Here is a 21,905-nt window from a genome sequence, read left to right as displayed (position 1 = left end):
GTTAAACTAGAATGTAATGAATCGGTAAAATTGGCCAAATAATTGAATGAGTACTCTTTGGTGTATGTTTATTATTTGTCCAAAATTTCATTAAAATCGATGCATTACTTTTAACTGTGAATGAAAAACAAACAAACGTAGTGTTAAGAATTTTGTACAATCATGACCAACTTTCATTTCCATAGTAGATGGTTCTTTTACGCTACAGTTCAAAGTTCTGTGATGATGATTGTGAAATTTTGTTAGCAGTTATGACACAAAATTTCATCAACTTTTATCAATAGGTTTGAAAGCTACTGGTGTCGATAGGGATGAATGTTAGTGAAAATGTTTCGTGTTTTTCAGGTGCGATGTTTGCCTATTCATTATTTTTGAATTTCTTTGCCAATTTTCATGAAATTTCCACAGAAGGTAGTTGAATATGTGTATATTATGTCTGCAAAATTTGATGATTATTGGTATTGCACTTTCAATAGCACAATCGAAACAATAAAGGGTACTGATTAATTGCTGTCTGGGGGATAAAATCACGTTCAGTCCCAATACATGTTTCGACTATAAATTGTTGATGGTGCATCGATTTTTTTGAAATTTTGCCATGCAACGAATGTAGATTGAGAGGCATGTGTTCAAAATTTCAGCCATTTCCTTTGCCAAATTTAAAAGTTGCAGCGCTGACAAGCAAAAATAGGGACTGTACAAAATTCAATGGCGCACATTCTACTCATTCATTGCTACAACAAAAAGTACTGCACCGATTCTCATGAAATTTTGTAGGTGAAATAAACACATCTTAAAATGTTATTAGGCGTAATTAGAGCAATTTGGATGTATCTATTACAAATTTAAAGCTCTATTTCTGTGTTCCTATTATTGCGGATACAGACTTTAGCCTATGATTAATAGAAGGAAATAGTTCTGATGATCATATTGGCAGCTAACAGGTCAAAAGGTTCTTCTAAATTCCTTTGATTCAGCCAAACGGCTTTCGACCTAATGACTCATTCAACCAGAAGGCTTTCGGTCAAATGGCGTTCGATTAAACGACATTCAGCCAAAAGGACACCCCGTAGATGCTACTCTATATATATGTATTATTGATATGTTGATATATAGAAAGAGTATTTGTCTACTTAATTATCCTTATTTTATATTTTTACAATTTTTTCCAATTGATAAGTGCGCGATAATTTTCGTGGGTTGGTCTAGTCGGTATTCTTGGTATAGTGATGGAGACGCGAGTGTGGAATGCGGAATTAGAATTGCTCGAGTGGCCGACGATTTCCAGGTAAGAGTGATGGGGACGAGAGTGTGGAATGCGACACCAGAAGCGAGCGACATTTTTCGTGGGTCGGTCGGTTTTCTCGGTAGGGGGTGGGAGTCCGTTGAAAAATCTTTAGAAAAAAGAATGCTTGGCAAATCCATTGAGAAATCCCTGTAGGTAAATCTATATAGGAACTCTGGAATAATGCTCAGAAGAATTTTTAAATAAATTGTTTGAATTATTTCTGTAGAAATAACAGAAGGCATCCATAGAGGTTTAAAACAACCCCTAAAAATCACTGTGTGAATCCACGGTAGAATTTCTAGAGAGAAAACCCTGCAAGAATTTCTGAAGAAATCCTTAAAAGAAAGAATCCCTATGAAAGTCCAATGATCAACTCTTGAATAAATGTTGAGTTACCCAATTTGTTTGCTATCGCGGTGCCTTTTGAAATTTTCGAAAATTTCAAGGCGCTCCAGCATGTTTTTACAGAGAATTTTCTATATTTTAGAAAAACTTCAATAAAAAAATTTAATTCCAACTTGTGAAGAATTTTCAGCTCCATATTTTCTCAAAATCCAAATAAAATTAAATTTCTTAACATGTATTTGAAACGAAAAATGCTTAAGGAGTTCATAAATATTTGTTAGATTTCAAATGTCATTCTTATTTATCGCACTAACTAAACAAATATGACAAAATCTTCTATGTACATCTAAAGCAAGCTGCTGATTCCAAATAATTCAACCAAAAACAGAAAAACTGCCGCAACACTTTTATAGTTTCGTGTGAATTGAAATGATTTCACAGAATTTTATGAAAATCTTAGATTTCTGCGGCAATTACAAAACTTTCAAAGATGGTTAGTTAAAAATGTAGTGTGGAAATTTTCAGTCAACTCAGATACACAAATATAATATTTAGAACCAGGCTGATAATGGATCATTCGTCACCATGCATTTGGACATTATGTCTTGAGAAATGCTTGAAGGGCTATCTTTCACACGATGACAATTTTTGAACGACAATATGTAGCAATATTCTGTGATTGTGACGTTAGTAAAACATGTCATCCCGAAAACTAGAAGAGAACTCACAGACCGCGGGAATAGCGGAAATTATTCTGAAAAGAACTTTAATGAGATTTTAGAAATATTTACTTTTAACCCTTTATAAGGCAGTGGCAACTATATTGCCACCTAATACACATATTTTTTTCTGATCGTTTAGAAATTTTTTACAACCTCTGTTTTAACTGATGGACACATTGGGCCTTTGTGAACACTCATGATTTTTTTGAGCCATACCAAATATGAATGGGCTTTTCTAGAACAAAATGTCTCTCCAAAAACAGCCATTTTTGAGTGCATGAAGGTTTATAAGCTCGAAATTCTGTTGGGGTGAGTGAATTGAAAATCGAATGATGGGTAATGAAAGGCCTATGTTCCTTTTACTTGTGGACAAAATGTCAACTTGATTGCTTCATTACTTTTAGAAACTCAGCCTTTTGAAAAAATGTACTAAAATAAATGGACATGTACTAAAATTGCCATATCGTCCAAAATAATTGACCAATCGAGTTCAAATCCACACAAGTAACTCATGAATATTAGGGCAATAACCTGTCAAAAAATCAGCATGATTGATAAACGCATCACAAAATAACAACATTTTAAACTTTGTTGACAAAAAGTTGAAATTTAAACCATTATTTTTTCATACAAAATCGACCATCGATTTTTTTGAAAATAAAAACGTTTCTGTTCATTACACAACATGTACTTTATATTCCAATGTAGAACGAGTGGATTCCGTGCCTGGTTCTCTCGGTCTTATAAAGGGTTAATTACACTAGTTTACAGCATTTTTGAACTCGGTAAGCTGATGATCATTTTTGGTGTAGAATCATGCCCTGAGTTCGAAAACGCGAAGGAAAAAAATTACAGTAGAGCGGAAATTTTTTCGACTTTCCATACAAGGTTGATGATTTGAAATCGATTTTTGTTCTTTTTTTAAGCAAACTCGCTCACTTAAAACATCTCATTCTCCGTAATCAATGCTCCAATTGAGCTGAAATTTTTACTGTAACTTGCCTGCATATGATATGTCAAATAAACGTCGAGAAAGAATTTTTCAGTAGATTTTTTCTTATTGAAAAAAATACATTTCTTCAAAAAAATTTGGGAATTTTGCTAAAATTTAAGAAGATCGTCCCTAAAACTCGCCATTATCTTGAATTTCATCAATCTGACGCAAATCCTGTATTCAGAAGATCGAATGGTATTGTATTCAGCTTTAAATTTATGGAAAAAGATGTAAAATTGGTTGAACAAAACGCAATATATTTGAATTTTAGTAAATTACATATTTTAAAAAGTTACAAAACTCGGTATTGAGCTAAAACTCAAAAACTGTTCTACTTTAAATTTTTTGAAGGTCGGTTTCGAAATCAGTACTAAATTGTGCTTCAACAATTTTGGTCGTTGACAGAAGTTCACGACTTTCGTTTTATTTTGTAAACTTGTGTTACCCACTGTTGGTAGAATCTCAAATTCAATTGAAGTATTGAAAATCCAATTATCTATTTTAGAATCTTAACATAAAATTTCTCAAAACTCATAAAATTCCAAAGTTTGGTCAATAACAAAATTCCATATAATATTCGATGGTTGGGATAAATTTCACAAAAATGCCCACAAGCAACATTTTCAAGTTCTATCAAACAAAAAAAAAATACCGGTAGCCACTCGTATTCCAATAGCCGCTCACAGTCATGAAACTGATGTTCACATACAAATTCATGCAATGGCAGGCAAAGAAAGCCCTTCAATAAATAACTGTGGAAGTGCTCAAAGAACACTAAGTTGAAGCGATGCAGGCCAAGTCCCAGTGGGGATGTAGAGAAATAAAAGAAGAAGAAGAAGAATGAGCAATCCTCCCCGTTTCAATTTAATTCGCCACGCATATTTTGAATATCCGTTATAAAAACATTGTATTTTTGCGAGTAAACTTCATTTCTACGCTCGTGAGCGGCTATTGGAACACGGCTACTGGTATATAGAGGGTATATTCCCATATTGTTTTTTTTTTCTTCTTTTTGTTTTGGCTCTTGACTGTGGAGCACCAGCGAAATGTTCGCGGCGCACCAAGGTGTCCCGGCGCTGAGTTTGGGAAGCACTGACTAAATGCACGGAGTAATTCTGAGAGAAAATATTACATCCCTAGTAGAGTTCCTGTAGAAATTCTTGCAAAAAAGTTCTGCAAGAATACCAGCAAGAGTTTCTGGAAGAATCCCAAGAAAAACTTACTCCCACAAGGCGGGATTATAGGAAACATAGAAAACCTGTAGGAATTATGATTGAAACATAAACAGAAGCTCCAGGAAGAATGCTATCATAAATTCTTGAATGAATCGCAGCAAGAATTTCAAGCGGAATCTCACAACTAATTTCTGAAGGACATGCGTCCAATAGGAGGAAACTCGAGAAGAATGTATGGTGGAGTCTCTAAAGAAATACTCTGTAGAAATTCGTGAAAGAAATCTTAGGGAAATACCACCAGGCAGCATTTCCTGAAGTAATCCCAGTAGGAAATCTATATCTCTCAGCATAAATTCCTGAAGCAATCCCAGGAAGTATTAATGAATATCTGAAAAGAATCAGCAAGTTTTGCATTTTGCCTTTTGGGGACGAGATTCAGTTAAAGTGCTCCAGAGGTAGTTAAGAAGCAATTTGAAACGATATTGATTGAAGAACTTGAATAGGGAAGGAGAAGAAATATGTTAGTCTTCAAGCTTTTCGGCATCAATAAGTGTGGGTGAGACATCAATTGAATTGATATTGATTATTTAATGATATTACTAAGTAAAACACACTTTATTTTCTTTGTTCAAAAAAGAGTGACAATTATGGATCTGTAATGTGTTACATGGCAAGCACAACGATACACTGTGCTCAAGAAGACGACGAAATTTCTCGACCGGAACGAGAATCGAACCCGCCATCCACTCGAATCGTATTATCCATTAGGCTAAATGGAGACCCAAAAGTGTTCTACAGGAATGATTCGATGTATTTGATTGCATCGTTTGAATTGCATGTCATACAATTTATGAGTTTCCTCTCGATCTCAACCTACCTGTATTTCTTGAAATTCTTCCATCGATTTTATGCGCATTTCATTTTGTTCAGTTACAATCAGCTTATCAATCGGCGCCACATATTTTACAGCAATGCAAATGTTCACTACGCTCCTGCACAGGAAGCCAACAACAACACGCTAAAACTGCTCAGCACTAAAATGTGTAAGACCTACTCATAAGTGCATAATTTCCAGACCACACAAAAATGTGTAGCAGTTACACATTCTCAAAAAACAGCTCGTACACTCTTCTAGATGCGAAATGTTGATTTTTTTTTTATTTTCCAAGGTCACTAGTAATCCTACCTAGATTGGCGTACAAAAATTTTTGCGATTTTTACAATTTTGCGGACACTGGAGCTGATTTTGTAAATGTGCAAGGGTTACACATTTTTGGTGTAGTCTGGAAATTATGCACTTTAGTGCTGAGCGGCGTTAGCGTGAACGACGACAATGACGGTGGCGCTTCCGAGACCTTGCGCGCACATCAAATCACCCAACAAAGTAGTATAATGTCGGCACGTTAACACTCAATCAGCTCGCCGTCGAACAGTAGCCGCTGTTCGCCATCGATTAACAATAGCTACAAGCTTTCCCCGGCGTAGTTCGTCGGCGCGCGGAACAGTAGCTTGACTGGGCACCGCACCACAACCGCTACGAGAACTCGAGAGAGCAAAATGGTTCTTAAGCACTGCACATTGATCGGTCTGGTCTGCACTCGCGGAGCACTAACCGGCTTGTAGTAGATTATTGTTATTACTGCGCTGAACTTCAACTAGAGTACTCCGGAGTTTCACCTTGGCCAGCTCTACTGCACACGGTAAACACAGACCGCAAAGGGTCCGTGCGAGCTGCTACAACCTCCAAATGCCGAATTGTTCGGAGATTTTCTCACACAACGTTGTTGCCGACGCCGATGCCGCCACGCCGCCGGTCGATGCGGATAGATTTGTTCGCGCTCTTGCTATGGTTTTTAGGTAAACATACTTGTACCATAAACACCAATTTTCCAATTATGCATCACAACACTGACTTACTGGCTGGGCCGGGTCCCCGACAATTGTAAGGGAGATATACGGCGAGGGCAAATACACACACTGGCACTGGGACACGGCAACCGCAGCTACAACAACAAGATCCAACAATATAACAGAAGTCGGCGCGCAAATTGATCTAATTGAAACGATAATAACAGTAATCAGAATCCATAGTACACATAAACGCGGACACTTGTGGCTTAGCTTGGTTCAACTCAGTGGGTCGTTCCCTCTCCACACGGGGTAATTTATTTCCGCTAGGCGGAGTCACTTCACTATCGGCGCGGTCCGCTAGGACGACACAATCACACACTCTGGGTTGGGCTGGGCTGCGGGAGTTTCTTCGCAAATATCTCGCAAACAGCTTTGTTTACATTCCACGGAACAAGTTGTCACTGGCCAAACCGGCTTCCACGGTCCAATACTGTTTTCAGGTTCTCGCTGGATCTAGGTCCCCGTAAGAGAACAGCTGATCTTAACTCAAGGCATTAGACGCTTTATGCCGGTGGTGGTAATACATTAGGAAACGCTAGAAGCCTTTTAAAGGTTTGAATAAAGAGAGCACTGGGAGGCGAAAAGCAAAATATAAGCGGAAAAAGTGCGAAAGCGCGCCAATCTAGACAGAGAAACACGTCCTGCCGTCGCGCGGGACAGCTCAATACTGAAAATGAAATTCATAATAAACAAGCAACAAGCACACGAGCAACCCACCGAGCCCGGCCAAGTACCAGTACACCAGACATGGAGCACAGCAAAAGGTACACAACACAGAGACGTAGCGCGAAAAGCCAGCCAGCCAGCCTGCAGAATATGTCTCAGAGCCACCGAAGCTCCCCAGCCAAGCCAGCAGCCCGCGCGCGAGCCCAACCATGCCAAGCCGCGATAAACATAAGCAAAAGCTTCATGAGCATGAGCCACCCAGCCAGCCAGCCAGCAGCCGAACAGCTGGTGTAGCAAAGGCAACACCACCCTCTCGCGCACTTAGCTGCTCGCTCACTTACTTTAAAGGCCTGGTCAATCGGGCGCGAGCGTTTTGTTGCGATTCGGCGAATGTGTTTCGTTCTACGATAACCTTAGAGCATCAAAATGATTATGATGAACTATCAACGTACAGCCGCTTTGGTTTGGAAAGACCTTTACACAGGCCGCGATTCTCGTTGGACTTGGCACTGGAGACTGGATGGTGGATATCCTACATAACCGACAAGCTTCGCCGTTTCTCTGCGAGTAGATGTAGGTAGGGGAAGGTGGATCAAAATGATAGATGAATGCATGAACGCAAATACAACTATCCACAGGTTTGCTTGAAGGTTTCTTACTTGTTACTTGTTACTTGTTACTTGTTACTTGTTACTTGTTACTTGTTACTTGTTACTTGTTACTTGTTACTTGTTACTTGTTACTTGTTACTTGTTACTTGTTACTTGTTACTTGTTACTTGTTACTTGTTACTTGTTACTTGTTACTTGTTACTTGTTACTTGTTACTTGTTACTTGTTACTTGTTACTTGTTACTTGTTACTTGTTACTTGTTACTTGTTACTTGTTACTTGTTACTTGTTACTTGTTACTTGTTACTTATTACTTGTTACTTGTTACTTGTTACTTGTTACTTGTTACTTGTTACTTGTTACTTGTTACTTGTTACTTGTTACTTGTTACTTGTTACTTGTTACTTGTTACTTGTTACTTGTTACTTGTTACTTGTTACTTGTTACTTGTTACTTGTTACTTGTTACTTGTTACTTGTTACTTGTTACTTGTTACTTGTTACTTGTTACTTGTTACTTGTTACTTGTTACTTGTTACTTGTTACTTGTTACTTGTTACTTGTTACTTAAAACTCCTATAAGACATCTGTCAACCATTTATCCAGAGATTTCTGCAAGAGTTCTTTCGAAGATTCATTCAGGAATTCCTTCAAGGCCGAAATCCTAGAGAATAACAATAAAGATTCATTCCGGAATTGCTTCTGTTTGTATTTCAGAAATTCTTCTTCTTCTTTATGGTCCGGCGTGCCCACTAGAATTTGGTCTGCCTCTCTTCAACTTAGTGTTCTTTGAGCATTTCCACAGTAATTAATTGAATAGCCTTCTGTCTGCCATTGCATGAATTTGTCTTTTGTGGGGCAAGGACAATGATACACTATGCCCAGGGAGTCGAGAAAATTTTCCCGACTGGAACGGGAATCAAAGCCACCGTCTCAGGATTGGCGATCCATCGCCATAACCACTAAGCTAACTAGAAACTCCTTCAAGGATTCTTTCCGATATTTCTTCAAGGAATACTTTGGGAATGTCTATAAAAGATTCCTTCGTGGATTTCTTCAAGTATTTTTCCGGGAATTATTCTTCCTCAGTGTGAAGAATTAGGTGTAAGTTAAAATTCACAAATACAAAGAATTAAAAAAAAAAGAATTATTCAGAGAATTCCTTCAGAAGTTGCTTCAACACTTAACTCAGAAGTTCCTCCAAAAAGATCTTCGATGATTCCTGCAGGAGATGCTCCAAAGATTCTTTAGATTCAAGGATTGTGAATATGTTTTGGATTCCAACTGCAACAATTCCATCAAAAATTCCTCCACGTTTTTTTTTTCGGGTAATCCTCTACAGCAAGCTCGTGCACAAGGGTGGGTTGGGTGTTAAACACTTGTTTCGCAATTCTGCCACTAGGCGGTGTTTACCGGGTTTTTTCGACTTTTTTTTTCGACTTTTTTGGCGGTTTTTCGGCTTGGCAAAACTAGTGTCGCTCCCCCCGATAACTTAGAAAGTTGGTGTCTTTGGAAAAGTTTATCAGAGTGACATAAACTTACATAAAAATAAACACTTGTTTCATAATTCTGCCACTAGGCGGCGCTACTGAACACACAAGTTTTAGAAATCTCATAGCTCAGAATCCCGATAACTTAGAAAGTTGGTGTCTTCGGCTAAGTTGATCAGTATGACATAGACTTGCAAAAAATGGGACACTTGTGTCAGAATTCTGCCTCTAGGTGGCACCAGAAATCACGCAAATTTTGAAAATATCATAGCTCAGAATTCTGCAATCTTGGAGAGACTGTATTCTTCATTGATGAGATACTTGGTTTGGAATTCTGCCCCTGGGCAGCATGCATATTTTATTAGTTGTATACCTTGATGACAGTCGGACTCGAAAGGAATCTTCCGTAGAATTTTTAAGAGTATGCCAGCTGAAGCTACTAGACGAATTAAAAGAATTAAAAAATTAAAGAATTGCGAAACAATTGTTTATTTTTTTGTAAGTTTATGTCATTCTGATCAACTTTGCCAAAAAAACCATCTTTCTAAGTTATCGGGGGGAGCGACACTAGTTTTGCTGAGCCGAAAACCCCCCAAAAAAGTCGAAAAAATACGAAAAAAAGAGCAGTAAACGCCGCCTAGTGGCAGAATTTTGAACCAAGTGTTCATTTTTATGTATGTTTAAGTCATACTGATCAACTTTGCCAAAGATACCAACTAGCTAAACGTATTTCAACTGTATGGTTGATACTCGAAGAGATGGCTTTTCAGTCTTGACAAAAATAAAAATACTGCTATTTTATCTTGTCCTAAAATAGCAGTATTTTTATTTTTGTCAAGACTAGAAAGCCATCTCTTCGAGAAGATACCAACTTTCTTAGTTATCAGGATCCTGAGCTTTGAAATTTTTAAAATTTGCAAGTTCACTAGCGCCGCCTAGTGGCAGAATTGCGAAACAAGTGTTTATTTTTATGTAAGTTTTTGTCATACTGATCAACTTTGCCAAAGACACCAACTTTCTAAGTTGTCAGGATTCTGAGTTATGAGATTTCTAAAATTTGCATGTTCACTAGCGCCGCCTAGTGGCAGAATTGCGAAACAAGTGTTTATTTTTATGTAAGTTTATGTCATACTGATCAACTTTGCCGAAGACACCATCTTCCGAAGTTATCGGGTTTCTGAGTTATGAGATTTCTAAAATTTGCATGTTCACTAGCGCCGCCTAGTGGCAGAATTGCGAAACAAGTGTTTATTTTTATGTAAGTTTAGGTCACTCTGATCAACTTTTCCGTAGACACCAACTTTCTAAGTTATCGGGGGGAGCGACACTAGTTTTGCCAAGCCGAAAAACCGCCAAAAAATCGAAAAAAGACGAAAAAACTCGGTAAACGCCGCCTAGTGGCAGAATTGCGAAACAAGTGTTTATTTTTATAATAAGTTTATGTCATACTGATCAACTTTGCCGAAAACACCAACTTTCTAAGTTATCAGAATTCTGAGCTATGAGATTTCTTAAATTTGCAGGTTCACTAGCGCCTCCTAGTAGCAGAATTTTGAAACAAGTGTTTATTTTTATGTAAGTTTCTGTCATACTGATCAACTTTGCCGAAGACACCAACTTTTTAAGTTATCAGGATTCTGAGCTATGAGATTTCTAAAATTTGCATGTTCACTAGCGCCGCCTAGTGGCAGAATTGCGAAACAAGTGTTTATTTTAAGTTATCGGGATTCTGAGATATGAGGTTTTGAAAATTTACTTACTCACTAGCGCCGCCAAGTGGAGGAATTTCGAACTTCGCAACTCATCTTCAGTAAGTTATTGGCGTACCCAACAACTTTCCCGAATACACTATCCTTCCAAATTATCAGGGTCTTGAGCTGTCGCATATCGTAACGTTTGCTTGACAACCTGATATGGATCCTGTAGTGCAATTTAGCATCAAATTGTTGATGGTCCCTCTAGTGGCCAAATTGCCAACTAATCATATGAACCAAAGTTCTAAATCTTATCAAGCCCTAAAACTTTGCCGAAGAAAGTATTGCGTTAACGCTTAACACACCCGAGATAATAGGCCACACCCCCAAAATGCCGAAATCCCATAAGCTCTTAGTTTCCTATAACGCTCACCCCTGTCTAGTAGGAGTTCGTTTGATAGGAGTCCGTTTAATAGGAATTCGTTTAGTAAGAGACTCGACTGTACTAAGTGTATACTTCAGATGTTTAACTCAGAATTCCTTTGAAAAATTCTCTTAGTAATCTTATCAGAATCATTCAGAAAGTCCTCTAAAGATTTATTTAGAAACTCCTCCAATGATCCCTTCAGAGGATTTACAGGAGCTCCGGCAAGGATTCCTTGTAAAATTTTCTCATGTTTTCTTCCAAGAAATCCATAGATTCTTCAAGAATATCCTCAAAGTTGTTTCAAAGATGACTCCATCATTTCCTAAGTAATTATCACAAGTATTTCCGTAAAAACTCGTTCAACAAGATTTCAGCAGTATGTCCTTCAAATTTTCTCTCCGAAACTCCTCTAAGGCTTCTGTCAAGAATTCCTACAGGGATTTTGGCAAGAATTCACTCAATGATTTCTTATTAAATTCCTTCAAAGATTCCTTCATCCATTATTTCAGAATTGGTTTTATTTTATTTTTTTTCAGAAATTCTGACAAGGATTCTTTCAAATATTTCTCCAAAAAATACCGAGGGAATGTCTCTTAAGGTTCTATCGAGAATTTCTTCAAATTTTTTGCCGAAAATTGCTAAAATAATTCCTTCAGAAATTGCTTCAACAGAAGTTTTGTCCAAAGTTCTTAAAGATTCGTTGAGTTAATGTATTTCAAAAATCCTTTAGAACCCGAGTAGAAGTAAAAATCAGAACAATATCATCATTTGATATTCCTCAGTGAAGTACTCAAGATCATAATTAGCTATTGGTTTGTTTGACATAAGAGATAAAAGATCAAAAATAAGATCAAAAATTAGAATGGGGAAGAACATAATAATATCTCATTTTGATGTTATAAGATCAGACTAATATCTGGGGAGATCTGGGCTGTAGCACATCTAACCAATATCATAAAATGATCTGACGATGGATTAGAGTAAAAAAAAAGAAAATGGCCGCGACCAGAATCGAACTTATGACCTTGTGATTTATGAGCAGGGACATTACCACTGCACTACGACTCATATCTGAAAATAGGTGGTAACAAGAGCATCAAGTTCTACGTTTTCCAAGGTGTTTGCGAGTTATGGTAGTTGTGTCGGTTTGGTCCCGCCATGTTGTAGATAAGTGTGTGAAATAACTAATTATGATCTTGAATAGTAGTTTTCAGATCTTTCAATTTTCGGATGTTTTAGATGAATGTGTCAAAGAACTGATTTTGATCTTGAGCAATAATTTTCAGATCTTTCGAATTCTGGATGTTGCAGATGGAAATATGAAGAGCTAATTTTGATCTTGAGCAGTATTTTTCAGATTTCTCAATGATAAATGTTCTACTGCAGAATATTAATACAGTTTCCACTCAAAATTTGTAAACTGACGTGATGGTATGGAAAATAAAAAAGAATTAAGGCTATTTTGCATATTTTCCTAAACTAAGAGAGCACTTTTCTCTATATGATTTCACATTTCATGCTCTTACTCTGAATTATTAACAAAGCTAGTGATCCAAACTTTAAAAACGACATGCGTAGAAACATGTTTGGTTTATTTTGCGCCTAAAACAGGACGAATTTCCACCAATAGGACGCAATCAGTGATGTACTAGATTGTAGTAATGAGCTGAATTTTTGTATGGTGAGAAGGTAAATCTAGTATGTACTTCACTGAACGTGCTCTATTGTGAACTGTCGCCCAGAAAAGCTTTGGAAACATTTAGAAGATCGTAGTCGTCACGACTGTCGTCTCTTCGTATACCCCATGCAGAATCGCTAAGCAATTCGTTGGTTGAAACTCAAAAAGCTGCAGTGGTATGTTTTGTTGAATCTAGAATCAAACGGTCCGTTTTTCGGAATGCACGTATTTTGCTTAGCGGGCCGATAAAGTTCCCAAATTGTCCGGTGATTCATTTATTGGATTCGTACCACAAATGCAAGATCGACATCGAGGTCAAGCTCATGTTGTCATCCGACTCAATTGGAAAGCCTCTGCTGGTTTACTCACAGCGATATAAAATAATTATAAACTGGGATTAAGAAATCTATCAGATAAAATCAGTATATATTTTTATGTCTTTTTTTTTATAAAAGCAAATATCGATTATATGCATTTTTTGTGCCGATTACTCTGTTTTTTTTTTTGTTCAATCGCCGCATCCATCATATTGAAAATGAAGGCCACTTTTACTTCCTTTTTGTCCCAGTGCTCGTTTGTAAAATTTGTGGTGTACATAAGGGAACATCCATTTATTATGTAACGCTAAATTCGATATCTTTGAACTCGGTGGTTGGTTCATTAGGATCTGGCGGAATCCATAATGTGCTTTTGTATGGTAACTCCAACTTTTTTGTATGGGTCGTAACGCTAGGCTGTGTTCCCTATTCCCCTGGAGCGTTACGGAATTTACTGAACCCCTATCTCCTGAAGCGTTACGTTATTTGGGGCCGGCGCATAATGAAAGTTGGAAACTTAAAATAGTTTTTATGCGCAATGTTGGGAAATTTCGACATTAATACAGCGGGTTGCACTAGGCTTTCCTAAGATCAAATTAAGTACTAATTTTGAAATCATATCACGATGAGATATTGAGCAGATATTTGGCAACTTTTTGAATATCTCATCAATATCATATTAAGATATGACATCAAAATTTGATCGTTTTAAGATATGATTATGATATTCACGTCTACCCGGGAAAAGTCTTCATGAATTTCTTCGAAAACTTCGAACTTCAAAACAACTTCTTCTGAAGCTGCTCCAAGAATTTCCCCATAGATTTTATTAAGAAGTTCCTCCAAGAATTCTTTAAGGAATCCAATTAGAGACGGCTTCAGTTATTCCCTCAAATATTCTTTGGAACTCTAACGATTTCTTTTAAAGTTTTCTTTAATAATATGAGCATGAGCATGAGCATGAGCATGAGCATAGATGACCGCACAATTCGTAGTTGCTACTCCGTGATTGACCAGAGCAATCGAAATTGCACAAGGAACCAATGAATAGGGCTTGGGACTAGCTTACTATTCTCAATGTACACAGGTCGAGAGCTCTCAACTTTAATAAGGTCAATAACGGCGCCGGCCACGTCCTTACGGTCATCGAGGATGGAAGGGAATGTTAGTAAGACAAACGTTGTTAAAAAGACCGCGAATCGCTGCATCTCCACGTTTGTCTCAGGATGGAATTTTTTGTTAGTAGGGTAAGGTACATTGTCAGTCTGGGAGTCACCTATGGTTGGTGATATGATTTGACAATGGATCAATATACACAAACCGCTGTTAACAACCGACCACTTTTCGACGCAAGAACTAGCCAAAAAGAAAATTCTATCGCGCGTCTCCACTCCACTAGGGAGCAGAAACCTTTAGTCTATTCCACACAGAAATACACTGAACGCGACTGACTTGTCGGCGCCCGGATTTTTTCTCGACCGGCGAACCCGAACTAACATTTTTTACTCTTTTGTGTAAATGCAAAAAAACGAAAGAAAATATTTATTATCAACTAGAAGTGTATTGGAAACTAGCGCCGAAAGGAAGCGAAAAATTCGGAACCGACTCAACCACGGCGCGCGCACACTCGTCCCGTGGTCGGAGCCCCGCAGAGAGAAGAGAAAAAAAAAATCGCAAAAATCTAGCAAAGCGAGCGCGCGAAACTTTGCTGCTGCCGAACTACCGCACACTACTGACTGCTTGGCGTCCCGTCGTCGGTGCCCCGCAGAGAAGAAAAACAAATCGCAAAAATCTAGCAAAGCGAGCGCGCGAAACTTTGCTGCTGCCAAACTACCGCACACTGACACTACTGACTGCTTGGCTTCCCGTCGTCGATGCCCCGCAGAGAAGAAAAACAAATCGCAAAAATCTAGCAAAGCGAGCGCGCGAAGCTTTGCTGCTGAGGAATTCCACGGAGTCATGTCAGTCGATCCTGAGCGACCATTTCAAAAATATCTGAAACTTTGCACAGTTTTTCAATTTCATATAAATCGCCATTTTTTGATATTAAACCTTCATATTCACTCACGACTAACATTTTAAAAGGGTGTATGCGAAAATAGTTCTAAAATATTCTATAAGCTGTACAGCAAAAACGGATTGTTCGATTGTTATAAATTTTTCAGCAAAGTTAGATAACTAAATGATGATTCCTTAGAAAATATACACTGTAAAAAATTTCTTTTTCTACTTTGAAAAAATATGATATTTGTCACAAAAACTCAAATATCTCAAAACCCTATCTTTTTACCAACTTCAATTTTTTAGGGGAAATGGCCCATTATATCAGCTATCTACCATAAAATTTTGGTGATGGTAAACTGATAAACAAAAAAGTTATGACATTTCAAACATTTCACAATTTTTACATTTAGTAACAAAAAAAATTTTTTTTCTGTGTAAATTATTTCGAGAATTATATTTTGATGCTGATTTTATTGTAAAGGCTACCGCCTGAATTAAACAAGTTGTTTTCATGATACTTTAGTTTGATTATTCGTAATTACTATAGTATCTATTTGAAACTTAGACGCGATCCAGTGTTGTGATCAAAAATATTGAGATTGTCATACTTTTTATTGTACGTGACTTCTGAAAAAATCCCTTGATAGTGTTGAAAAGCTGTTGATTATAAGAAAAATGGAATTGAATTTATTTTTAAGACAAAAGCTGTATAATAAAAGTTTTTTATACGCGTATACGTCTAGTTTATCCGCAAAAAAAATCCCTCTTATAGAGAACAGACTTTATGATCGGAAGAATGCGAGTAACTTCAACAACAACAAATGCATAAGAGGTACATACCACAGACAAACAGACGAAACGCCTAGAACAATTTTAGTGAAAATTCATCGCCCAGTTCACACTATCACCACCTGGTGGAAATGTTTCACGAAACACTGCGTTGTGCAATATCGTCATCAGAAGGCGCTAGTGTGAAACGTCAAACGCAAAGAAAAACGATGGGCGCTCTTCTGGTTATGAAAGCCACAACCAAGATTCAAAATGATCGTTGAAGGCGTGGTCAATGAAAATTTCGCCAGTGTTACGTTTGTTTGTCTGTATACATACCTGACAATGCTCACGAAAAAAACAAAAAAATACTACCGCTATGAATATTAAAAATTGTATAGTATTTTTTTTTCTTCAGCCACCAACACCAAACAAGTAAGTTTAAATTAATAAGTGATTTTGTTTATTATAATCTAACGAACAAGATGAACAGTCGCTTTCTTGTAGACCGTTTGATGAAAAAAAATGTTCAAAAGAGTTACGAAATCTCACCGAAAGCACCATAGATAAACTGAAAGAGACTGGTTATGCCCAAATGTCCACATTGTGTACAAAATTACGCATTTGCACGTCCTGCCGTCTAAAATTTGACAAACGAGCCATCTGTATATCATCGGTAAAGCAGGGCGCAGGAAGTTCGAAAACGACAACAACTGAGAAATTGCCATCAGCGACATCTGTTTAAACAATTTAATTACGCCCCTTTTCAAAAATGCCCTGTAATATTCTTCAACATCTATACCCATTTCAATATTTTTAACGTTGCAAAACACGCTTTCAACATTCATCTTGAAGAAGAGGGAAAACACTTGTCCTCAAATGTAACAGCAAATTAATGAATAAACGACTAATGCGCGGAGGGCGTGATAAAATCGGAACATTACGGTACATAGTATATTATATGTATATATAATATATAATAAAAACAACTTGTTTTACTCACGCAAGGCCATTAACAATAAAATCAGCATCAAACTTCAATTTCCGGCCGAAATAATTTACACTAAAAAAAATTATTACTAAATGTGAAAATTGTGAAATGTTTGAATTGTCATAATTTTTTTGTTTATTTTCAAGGTAGATTGCTAATACAATGGACCGTTTTCTCTAAAAAATTACGTTGGTAAAAAGATAGGGTTTTGAGATATTTGAGTTTTTGTGACAAAAATGATATTTTTTAATGTTAAAAAAGATTTTTTTCACACTGTATATTTTCTTAGGAATCGCCATTTAGTTATCTAACTTTGCTGAACAATAAAATCAGCATCAAATCGCGATTCCCGGCCGAAATAATTTACACAGAAAAATTTTTTTTACTAAATGTAAAAATTGTGAAATTTTTGAAATGTTATAACTTTTTTGTTTATTAGTTTACCATCACCAAATTTTTATGGTAGATTGCTAATACAATGGACCGTTTTCCCTAAAAAATTCAAGTTGGTAAAAAGATAGGGTTTTGAGATATTTGAGTTTTTGTGACAAAAATGATGTTTTTCAATGATAAAATAGATTTTTTTTCACAGTGTATATTTTCTTAGAAATCACCATTTAGCTATCTAACTTTGCTGAAAAATTCATAACAATCGAACAATCCGTTTTGGCTGTGCATATTTTTGAATATTTTTGAACCATTTTCACATACACCCTTTTGAAAAGTTAGTCGTGGCTCTAAATAAAAATTTGATATCGAAAAATGGCGATTTAGATGGAACTGAAAAACTGTGCAAAGTTTCAGTTCAATAGAAAATCATGAATTAAAAATTTTCCTTAATTTTGATGCTGTTGCTTGGAATCGCTCTGCTGCCGAACTACCGCACACTGACTGCTTGGCGTCCCGTCGTCGATGCCCCGCAGAGAAGAAAAACAAATCGCAAAAATCTAGCAAAGCGAGCGCGCGAAGCTTTGCTGCTGCCGAACTACCGCACACTGACACTACTGACTGCTTGGCGTCCCGTCGTCGATGCCCCGCAGAGAAGAAAAACAAATCGCAAAAATCTAGCAAAGCGAGCGCGCGAAGCTTTGCTGCTGCCGAACTACCGCACACTGACACTACTGACTGCTTGGCGTCCCGTCGTCGATGCCCCGCAGAGAAGAAAAACAAATCGCAAAAATCTAGCAAAGCGAGCACGCGAAGCTTTGCTGCTGCCGAACTACCGCACACTGACACAGGGATGCCAGATGTGAAGACATGTCTTCAATTTGAAGACATTTGAACTTCTGTGAAGACATTTATTTTTGTGAAGACATATTGAAGACATTTCAAATTATGTGAAGACTTTTGAAGACATTTGAAAGCTGAAAGTAATATTTATATTGTGGATCCAATCCAATAATTCAATTCTTGGGACAATTTCAGATGAAATGCGTTTCAATTTTTGTTGATAAAAACTTTCAGATTCCTAATTTTTCGGTCTTTATATTGGTAGAAATTTGTAGCAGTTTTTAGTCAAAATACATTTCAAATTTATCGAACACAATTTCTTGGAAATTTTAGGATATATCCTGATCTATTGAAATAATTTTAAATCATGAATTATAAAAAGAAAGCAAAATATTCTGGAAACAACCAACACATTCCATGAATGCTTCAAGATGTCTTCCAGAACACTCAAATTTTAGTAAATAATATTTTTAATTTCAATCAAGAGTCATAAAAGATTCTGAAAGAAGTTGTTTTTAGATTTCTTTTGAGTCTCCTCGAGGAATTCATCTGGATATTATCCCCTGGTTGTTTTTTAAATCCTCCAAAAGCAGAGGTACTTTTTAAAAGTATCACCGATGTTTTTTTCGGAAATTCTCATCAGAACTTCGTTTGAATTTCAAGCAGAGCTACGTCCAGAATTTTCCGCAGATTTTTCCGAAGATTTGTCCAAGAGAGCTTGTTAAGCTTTCTCCATGAGAATCCGTGGGAATCTCTCCAGAAGTTCCACAGAAATTCCTTCAGGATTTCATATGGAAATCCTCTTGAAACTCATTCAAGAGTTTTTCTGGAATTCTTCTAGGAACACCTCGGAAATTCCACCAGAAGCTGTTCACAAATTCCGCCTGGAGTTTTTCAGGAGATCGTCGGGAAATCCTACAGGAATGTTCTAGGAACTCCTGGAGGAATTCCTCTAGAAGATCCTCAGGAATTCCTCCAGGAGCTCCTAGAAAATTCCTGTAGGAGTTCCAAATTTCTCCAGAAATTCCTCGAGAACTACAGGAGTTCCTCATGAATTCATCCAGGATTTTCTCGGAAATTTATCCTGAAGTTCCTTGGAAATTCCTCCTGGAGTTCATTGGAAATTTCTCCTGGAGTTCCTCAGGCATTTCTCCAGGAGTTCTTCGGCAATTTCTCCAGAAGATCCCCAAGAAGTCTTTTAGGAGTTCCTTGGAAGCTTCTTTAGGGGTTTCTTGGGAATTCCTCCAGGAGTTTCTCGGGAATTCCTCCAGGAGTTTGCCAAAAAAATCTTCAGAAGTGCCTTGGGAATTCCTCTAGAATATCCTCTGGAATTCTAGCAGGAGTTCCTAGGAAATTCCTCCATGTATTCCTCGGAGTTCCTCTAGAAGCTCATCGATAATTGCTCCTGAAGTTCCTCGGGAATTGCTCCAGAAGCTCTTCTGGAATTTCTCCAGGAGTTCCTCGAAAATTGCTCCACGAATTTCTCGGAGATTCTTCCAGGAGTACCTTGGAAATTTCTACAAAAGATTCTCTCGTATACATCTAGGAGTTACTCGTAAAGTCCTCCGTAAAAATTCAGTAGTTCCTCTGAAATTCCTCCATGAATTCCTTGGAATTTCTCCAGAAGTTCCTCGTGGATTCCTCAAGAAGTTCCTCGTGAATTTCTTCTTTGATGAATTCCCGAGGAAATCCTGCAGGAACTCCAGAGTAACTGCTTGAGGAATCCCCGAGGATCTCAATGTGGAATTGCCGTAGATCTCCTGAAAGAATTCCTAAGATACTTTTGGAAGAGTTCCCGTAAAACTTCTGGAAAAATTTTCGAAGAACTTGTGGAAGCATTCCCGAGGGTCTCCTGGAGAATTCCAGAGATACTTCTGGAGGAATTTCCGATGATCTTCTAGAGGAATTACCAAGGAAAACCTGGAGAAATTTCCGAGAACTTCCTGTAGGAATTCTCGAATATCATCTGGAGGAATTCCCGAATAACTCTTTGAGGAATTCCCTAGGAACTACAGGATGAATTCTCGAGGATCTTCTGGAGAAATTTCCGGATTATTGCTGGAGGAGTTTCTGGTAGACTTTTAAGTAAATTTCGTGGAAATTCTGGATGAGATGTCCGGATAATTTTTGCTGTTAATTTAAAAAAATAATTGAGAAATTCCATGGGAATCCTGGAGGCATTCTACCACAATTGCTGCAGAAATTCTTCGGTAACTTCTAAGCGAAATCCCATTGTATTCGCAGGGAACCTATGGAAGGATTCTTGGGAGATTCCTGGAGAAATTCTCGGGGACTTGTGAATAAATTTCCATGAAACTTCTAAAGAAATTTCATGGAAGCTACAACATATACTCTCGGGAATTTCTGTAGAAATCGCTTAGAAACTCCTGCAAGAATTTCTAGAGAACTGATGGAAGAATTCCCGAGGGTTTCCTGTAAGAATTTCCCGGGATCTCTCAGAGGAATTCCCAAGGTGTTCCTGGAGGAATTCTTCAGGAACTCCAGAAGGAATTCCCAAGGATATCCTAGAGGAATTACCGAAGAACTCCTGGAGGAATTCCCGAGGTACTTCTGGACGAATTCCCGAAGGAATCCTGCAAGAATTCCCAAAGAACTACTAATTCCCGTGTATCTCTTGTAGTCATTCCCGAGAATCTCTGGGACGAATTCTTATGGATCTCTGGGAAGAAATCCCGAGATACACCTGGAGAAGTTCCTGTAGAACTCCTGGAAGCATTCCCGAAGAACTCCTGGAAGAATTCCCGAGGAAATCCTGGAGAAATTCCCGAGAAACTTCTGGAGGAATTTCCAAGAATCTCCTGTACAAATTCCCGAGGAACTCATGGAGGAATTTCTAAGGAACTCCAGGATGAATTCCGAAGGATTTTCGGAAGGAATTTCCGGATTTTTTGTGGAACTCTTGGAAATAAATCCAAATTCCATCTTCTTGAGGAATAGGCTCCTAAAGGCCTATCTCAATTTCTGCATAATTCGATCAAGCATTGATTAAAACGACATGTTTACTCATTTTTTAAGTATTCCTATTAGGTAAAGCCCATAAAATATATTTTCAAAAATTTTAATAATTTTTGCAACACTCCTTGTTTAGCACTCAATTTTGGGTAAATTTTGTTTACCGTGTATGTCAAACAGGAACATTTGTTGTCAAAAGTGAGCCAATGTGGTGTCTTTTGCAACCCGTCGTTTCACTTTCGTTACGTCAAGGTTGACCTCGAATGTCAAACAAGACTTGCTCATCATTATTTTATTTTCAAGTTTATTAACTATTCTGTTATTGTTCTAGTTCGGAAAAATTACCATTGAGATCAGAAAACCAAGCTCTTTCGTGTTATGCACCAAAAGCGGGAAAATATTTTTCATTTTAGGACCCTATTTCGGAAAAATCCGGGAGCTATTCGAGGGAAATCCTGAGAGAACCATGCATTATTGCTGTGGGACTTCTTAAAGAACTCTCTAAGTATCTTTCATGAAAGTTCTGGAGGAAATCTTCGGGTAATTTATGGAGTTATTTCCTGTCAAATCAAGGAGAAATTGCCTGGGTAATCCTAGAGGAACTCTTCAGAAGCTTCCATGG

At 37.5% G+C, this 21,905-nt stretch overlaps 1 protein-coding gene across 1 annotated transcript in view; it reads right to left on the bottom strand.

Moving 5' to 3' along the window:
- Nucleotides 1-5,533, bottom strand: part of LOC109418656 (Kruppel-like factor 2) — a 575,512-nt gene extending 569,979 nt beyond the window's left edge. The window contains exon 1 of the mRNA XM_029863719.2: nt 5,402-5,533. The gene's annotated coding sequence lies outside the window, so the exon portion shown is untranslated. The remainder of the gene's footprint in view (nt 1-5,401) is intronic.
- Nucleotides 5,534-21,905: the final 16,372 nt, after the last annotated feature.

Source organism: Aedes albopictus, chromosome 3 (genome assembly GCF_035046485.1).
Source record: "Aedes albopictus strain Foshan chromosome 3, AalbF5, whole genome shotgun sequence".
NCBI lineage: Eukaryota > Metazoa > Arthropoda > Insecta > Diptera > Culicidae > Aedes > Aedes albopictus.
This window is presented reverse-complemented; position numbering and strand designations above follow the sequence as displayed.